The 7,331-nt window shown below is 46.7% G+C and overlaps 1 protein-coding gene across 3 annotated transcripts in view; it reads right to left on the bottom strand.

The window, feature by feature from the left end:
• The window catches only part of LOC306924119 (genetic suppressor element 1-like), a 42,587-nt gene extending 38,107 nt beyond the window's left edge, over nucleotides 1–4,480 (bottom strand). For all 3 annotated transcript variants that reach the window (XM_079502475.1, XM_079502473.1, XM_079502476.1), the window contains exon 1: nucleotides 4,373–4,480. The gene's annotated coding sequence lies outside the window, so the exon portion shown is untranslated. The remainder of the gene's footprint in view (nucleotides 1–4,372) is intronic.
• Nucleotides 4,481–7,331: the final 2,851 nt, after the last annotated feature.

The raw sequence follows: 7,331 nt of genomic DNA, 5'->3' as shown, positions 1-7,331 counted from the left end.
GCCCCCTCTATCCTCCTCCTTTCTCTTCTCCCCGTGCCCCCTCTATCCTCCTCCTTTCTCTTCTCCCCGTGCCCCCTCTATCCTCCTCCTTTCTCTGCTCCCCGTGCCCCCTCTATCCTCCTCTTTTCTCTGCACATCTTCACCACCCTGCTCGCTCCCCTCCTTCTCCTCCCTTCCTCTTCAGGGCTCAGACTTTACTGTAAACAACGGGCAGTATTGGAATCAACAAAAACATTGGTCTGTCACACTTTGACCTCACACAGGCTGTGAGTAGCTTCCCTCCTCTGGATTTCTAGTGTATTTGACAATTTTTTTTGAGAAGCATCTTATCAGAAAGAGGAAGGCGAGAAATTGTGTCTGTTTATTGTGTCTTGTGAAATGTCTCCATTGACACACTTCTTCCTTCTTTTGCCTTGGCTTATGCCTTGGCTTTAGTCTCTAAATTAAATGAACAGGATTTTTAGGTGTGCTCTGTTCTCTTTCTCTCTCTCCATCTCTGTCTCCCTGTCCTTGCTGTGTCTCTATTTCTCTCTATTATTTTTGAGTGGTGCAGCCACTCCAATGAACAGCAATGTCCGTCCGTCTTTATGTCTCTCCCTATATCTGTATGTCTGTATGTTTAGGGTACCAATAGGTGCTAAAGTGGCGCTGTTGAGTTAGAAACAGAGAGAGAGTGTTGTTGTTTGGGAAGCTGAGAGTGGGAAGCTGAGAGCCGACAACCAATAGTCAGACACCCACTAGTCAGACACCCACTAGTCAGACACCCACTAGTCAGACACCCACTAGTTTTAGTCGGGAGGCATACTTTGGTTAGACATAGCATTGGTTAGACATAGCATTGGTTAGACATAGCATTGGTTAGACATAGCATTGGTTAGACATAGCATTGGTCCGACTGGATTAAGGTTGGTGAGGGGTGCGTTAAGACGACCGGATTAAGGTTGGTGAGGGGTGCGTTAAAACGACCGGATTAAGGTTGGTGAGGGGTGCGCTAAAACGACCGGATTAAGGTTGGTGAGGGGTGCGTTAAAACGACCGGATTAAGGTTGGTGAGGGGTGCGTTAAAACGACCGGATTAAGGTTGGTGAGGGGTGCGTTAAAACGACCAGATTAAGGTCGGTGAGGGGTGCGTTAAGGGTTGGGAGAGGGTTAAGGTTATAGGTTTAGGTGTGCTGCCCCGTGGGAGGTTAGGCTTAGGGTGAGGGTTTGAGATATCGGACCAATGGTATGTCTAACCTAGTCCTGAGGGTGTATGAATGGATGTTGGGTTCAATTTGCACTCTCAAAGTTAAATGAACTGTTATCTAAGTAAAGGTAGATTCATATGAGACAGACAGTCGACAGACACAGGGTCAGTGTTTCTGCTCACCAGGTGCCAACGCCAGACCACAACCCTCTGAACAAACATGGCACGAGGGGAGAGATCACACACACACACACACACACACACACACACACACACACACACACACACACACACACACACACACACACACACACACACACACACACACACACACACACACACAGAGACTATGGTAAGTGCAACACACAAATACAAATGCACGTAACCACACATACTCCCAGGCCTCCCAGAGGCAGGTGTTGGATAAGTATACAGTACAGGCAATTCTATTCAAAAGGACCATTCAACTATTTAGACAACGGCATCATTAGCATTAAAGCATGCATGCAATGTAGACATGTTCAGAACACCTTCAGTCTTCTGGCTAACTCATGAAAATGACTTGTTGATTAATGTGCCTTGTCCCTGTCAAATAAATACAATAAATAGTGAAGGCCTACTACTACAGTCACATTGGGCCGTTTATCACCGAGGTTGAACCAGTTCAGTTATTTTTTCCCCACCCAATATTGAACCAGTTCAGAGTGTTTCCACTGAAAAATAATTGGTTCACAAACCCTAAAAGTTGGTTTGTAACTGGAAGAAAAAAATGGCCGCCAGTTCTGTGAAAGCACCAAGCCCCCAGTAAGGCTATCCAACGTTGAAGCTGCCACTACCTACTGGCGAAATGTGGAATTGCAGCACTTTCATGGAGGTGGACGGACGTTCATGACGTCACATGCGTAAGCCCGGACCTCAAAATTGAGATCCGGGGCTAGGCTAGGCTAAACTTCCGCTCGCTCGAGTCATTGAGTTATAATTATACTTCCGGCAGTCTTCCGGGTGCTTCAAAACGCCACTGAGCAACTTCCACTGAAATTAATAGCGGGGGTGGGGGGGGGGCTAACGCTCCGGTTCGGTCTCTATCCTTTTATTACTCTATGGAAAGCACCAAGGTTCCAAATATCTATAATAGAACCAGTTCTAGAACCAAAGTTCTTTTGGTGGAAAAGGGTCCATTGTGTTTCCTCAAATATCCTATGTCCAGCTTTGAGGGTGTGTGTAAACACAAACGTTGTCCTAACACAAACATTAAATGCCATTGACAATGAATGGGCAGTTTTGAGTGTTTGTGTAATCACAAACATTGAAGACGAAGTTCAGGACGCAAATTCTCATTAGCCGGAATGAGATGATGTATGATGAGAAGAGCGCCCCTCACTTCACACTTAAATAGGCGGATCTAGAAATGATGGGCCCCTGGGCCACCGTCATGCAAAAGCCCCCCCCCCTCGACACACACACACACACACACCCTGGAGTTTTTTTTTCTTCCCGATGTGGCGCATACTGTCTGCACGCGTAACAATTATGACATATAGGCCTGCGATATTCAGAATTTACAGCAAGGGATTGCTTAAAAATAATAAACAACCAAAAACTAAGCCAAATAAATGCAAACTGAGCGTTTAAAAACTTGCAGTAATGTACCGTATCATGATGGTTTAGGACTTTTGGGGTTATTTTATTGACATAAATGAATAAGCCCATTGTTAATAACAGTGACAAGGACCGTGTGTGTCACTGTTATTCACTGTTACCCCTTTTGAGGGGGCCCTGAGCTTGAACTAGAGCTCAGGGCCGCTCAGGGGACCCCGTGGCGGCCATCTTACTTCGGGCCTGTGTTATATGGGGCATGTACTTTTTAAATAACCATAACTTACTTACTTAAGAACTGGTGGGCGTGTCTACATTAAAACAACATTTTAACAAATAGGCCTACTGTACCCTTTTTTTTTAAATGCTTCCTCCTTATAATAATACCTGAAGATCATGTTTTAGGGTGGGAAAAAATCACGGCACTCCAACTTTAAAGAAATATTTCAGACACTATAAGCCGCATCAGTAGAGATACCGGAGTCAATCTACAGAGGCGCCTGGCTTTACAGTGTCCATATGAGCCGCAGGTAATTAAAGAGATTGGAGGTTTACCCAGTAACCCCTGCTGAGCAGCTGGTCTACGGCAGGTCAGCAGCAGCACATGGCACCCGGAACTCTGTGTGTGTGTGTGTGTGTGTGTGTGTGTGTGTGTGTGTGTGTGTGTGTGTGTGTGTGTGTGTGTGTGTGTGTGTGTGCGCGCGCGCGTGCGTGCGTGCGTGCGTGTGTGTGTGTGTGTGTGTGTGTGTGTGTGCGTGCGTGTTGAACCCCACCTGCGGGTTGTGTACACACAAGCGTGATCCGCTTCACTGCTGCTAATGCGCCCAGCGGCATCTCTCAAACAATGCTGTCTACATTATTACTGTTAAAGGTCTTGAATAAAGCCTCACTCAGCTAAGCTGTTTCACAAACATTTTTTTTAATGTCAAGGGCCCCTTAATTGATATCTATTTGGCCGCGGACCCCCGTTTGAAAATTGTTTATGCTAGGGAGGGAGCCGAGGGGAGGGACCCCCACCCCACTAGCTCCCATCGCAGAATTCGCAGTCTCATATACAAAATGGTCTAAATCGTGTCGAAGTCGCCTTCCATCATGTGTTAACTTTACAAGGAGCTTAATACAATTAATTTTAATCTAATGTTTGACGAGTGACTAGTTTTACGGGTAGGCTTTACAACAAGCTTACAAAGGCTCATCTGAACTTCTGATAAGCGACAAAGTGAAAGTGTCTCCGTCTCTGGACGCGAAGAACCAGTTTGACAGACAGTCCAACTTTGACTCAATCACGCTGCGCAACTCATACTTTGGGCTGTTTTGTAGTCTAGTTAGATGATAGTAGTAGGCCTATTAGTAGCCTAAATGTAATTTAATAAAAGGAAACAGACGAGGCGGGGGAAAACACTCAACAACAACAACACGCAGCCAGCTGCATGGGATGCTAAGGAGTAAGGACAGTTGTAGGCTGATTAGGGCTGCCTGCAAATGCGAGTTCGACGTCAAACCAAACTCACCGGCAGGAGCTATAGGTAACCACCATTTTATTCTAAAAAGAGAATAAATAGGCCTATACAATGAAAAACGACAGCTTACCGTGTTGTCAAAGAAACGGGTATCCTGGTGAATTATGTGCATCAGTGCATGTGTGTAGACAGTTGTGTTCCCAAACTGTTTTGGTCAGTCAGTGTTGCCGTAGCTGCGGTAGTCCCGCGAGACTACTGGAACGGGAGCTCAGTTATGGGTATGTGTTTAGCTGACTGTGATCCACACAGACATGTACCCCGTGCCGTAAGCTACATTGGTTGTAAATAAAGTGGTTGTTCAAACCTAAACTACAAGTGGTTCTTTATAGCACAAGAAACAAACATGGTGTTAGAAGTGGGATATCCGCCGATGTGACCACGTTTTTTCGGACATTTTGCACCGTCTCAAGCCTGCACGTGAACTTTTGAAACACAACAACAACACAAAAGGATGGCGGACGGATTCAGACGTCCAGACGCTCTAGTCTTCGACGGAAATGTGGCCGAAAACTGGCGCAAGTTTGAGCGCGAGTATGAAATCTTCATTGCCGCAGCACACAGTGATAAGAATGCTAGAACTAGAGCCTATATATTCCTCAATCTCGCGGGACCCGAGGCTATAGAGAGAGAGCAGTCATTCACCTATGCAGCTGCGGTCGAGCAGGATGATGTGGTCATAACACCAGCGGAATCCAGGGAAGACCCCGACTGCCTATTAAAGAAATTCAAGGAATTATGCAACCCGGAACCCAACGTTATAGTGGAGAGGTACAACTTCAATACCAGGCACCAAAAACCTGGTGAAACAATTGAAGCATATGTGAGTTCATTAAAAAATCAGGCCAAAACCTGCAATTTCGGTCAATTGAAAGATGAGCTCATCAGAGACAGACTTGTTTGTGGAATCATCAGTGACAGTGTCAGACGTTCCCTGCTCAAAGAGACTGACCTCACTCTGGCTAAAGCTACACGCATCTGTCAAGTAAGTGAACTCACTGACCAGCACATCAAGGTCCTCTCTGCACCGAAATACACTACTGCCAATGTAGATGCCATGCAGATAAAACGCAGCTTCAAACCCAAGGGTCAATTCAAATACAGAGTGAAAACAGAAGATCCACCAACAGCAATTTCGAGCTGCAGGAATTGTGGGGGTAACCACCCAGCCAAACGTGAGCAATGTCCAGCCTTCGGACAGCAATGTCACAACTGCGGTAAGCATAACCACTTCAAGCAGCTATGCAGATCAGCAAGGGCTAGCAGAACAGGTAGACAAGTATATCTACTGTCAGCCGAGGCGGATTCAGACAGTGATGAGACTTTCACCATTGAATCTCTGTCAGTCCAGGAAGATAATGACATAAATTCTGTGCAATCTGACTGTCACAAAGGGGAGGGACGCTGCACTGTAACCGTCAATGACAAAACCCTGAAATTGAAAGTGGACACAGGGGCCAAATGTAACGTCATTTCTCTAGATACATACAGAGCCATTGGGCAGTCAGGGAAACTACAAAAGCCACACAAGCTAGTCAAACTTGTCGCTTTTGGTGGAGCTGTGATCAAATCAATTGGCACAGTAAATCTGCACTGCAAGCTTAGTGAGCGGCCATATGACCTGACATTTCAAGTTGTGAACGACGACGTACAATCCATCTTAGGCCTGCGTGACAGCCTGAAGATGGGACTGGTCACCTTTAGCGAGGAGGTGCACCACATTGACACCGTTCAAGATCAAACTCTATCACAGACAATGTTTCAGGAATATGCAGACCTGTTCAAAGATGAACTAGGCGACCTACCTGTGACTTATTCCATGAAAGTGGACCCGACTGTGACGCCAGTTGTCAACCCCCCGCGCCGCGTCCCTGCGGCGATGCAGAAGAAAGTCAAACTGGAACTCCAGAGAATGCAGTCTCTCGGTGTAATTGAACCTGTGGACGAGCCCACTGAATGGGTATCCAACATGGTTGCCACACATAAGAAAGAGACTGATGATGTTCGTATCTGCATAGATCCAAGGAGCCTAAACAAGGCTTTGATGCGGCCCCACCATCCCATGCGCACAGTGGAAGAAGTGGCAGCACAAATGTCAGGGGCCACCGTCTTCTCTGTCCTGGATGCTAAGAGCTCATTCTGGCAAATCAAACTGGATGATGCCTCGTCTCTCTACACAACGTTCACCACTACTTTCGGGAGGTTTAAGTTTCTGAGGATGCCCTTTGGCATCAACACTGCCTCTGAAGTTTTCCAAAGGGCCATGGAACAAATATTTGCCGGATATCCATGCGCTATAATTGTTGATGACATCATCATAGGAGGCAAGGATGCTGAGGAGCATGAAAAACACCTGAAGAAGGTTCTGGACCGAGCTAGACACGTGAAGCTCAGACTCAACAAGAACAAGTGCAAATTTGGGCTCAAGGAGGTGAGCTATGTAGGGCATGTGTTCACTGAAAATGGACTCAAAGCCGATCCAAAAAAGGCCACAGCGATCAGCGAGATGCCCCCTCCGGAGGACAGGACAGCTCTCCAACGCTTCCTGGGCATGATCACATATCTAGGCAAATACGTTCCGAACCTCAGTGAACTGTCAACGCCACTACGCCAACTGCTGCACAAGGACGTGGTCTGGAGCTGGACACAACATCAGCAGGATGCTTTTGACAGGCTCAAGACGTGTGTCACAAACCCACCTGTGCTTCGATATTATGATGTCTCAAAACCTGTGACACTCACCTGTGATGCGTCCCAACATGGTCTGGGAGCTGCCTGCCTCCAAGATGGCAGACCAATGGCGTATGCATCGCGCTCTCTGACCCCGACGGAAATCAGGTACGCACAGATAGAAAAAGAACTGCTGGCGGTCGTTTTCGCCTGTTATAAGTTTTATGACTACATTTATGGCAAAGCTGTTGTGATCGAGACCGACCACCAGCCTTTGGTCACAATCCACAACAAACCTTTCCATACAATCCCGGCACGCCTGCAGCGCATGATGTTGAGGCTACAAAAATTCAACTTGACCC

The sequence above is a fragment of the Electrona antarctica genome, assembly GCF_951216825.1.
Source record: "Electrona antarctica genome assembly, chromosome: 5".
Lineage (NCBI taxonomy): Eukaryota > Metazoa > Chordata > Actinopteri > Myctophiformes > Myctophidae > Electrona > Electrona antarctica.
The sequence above is the reverse complement of the archived record's forward strand: the minus strand, read 5'-3'. Positions and strand labels throughout refer to the sequence as shown.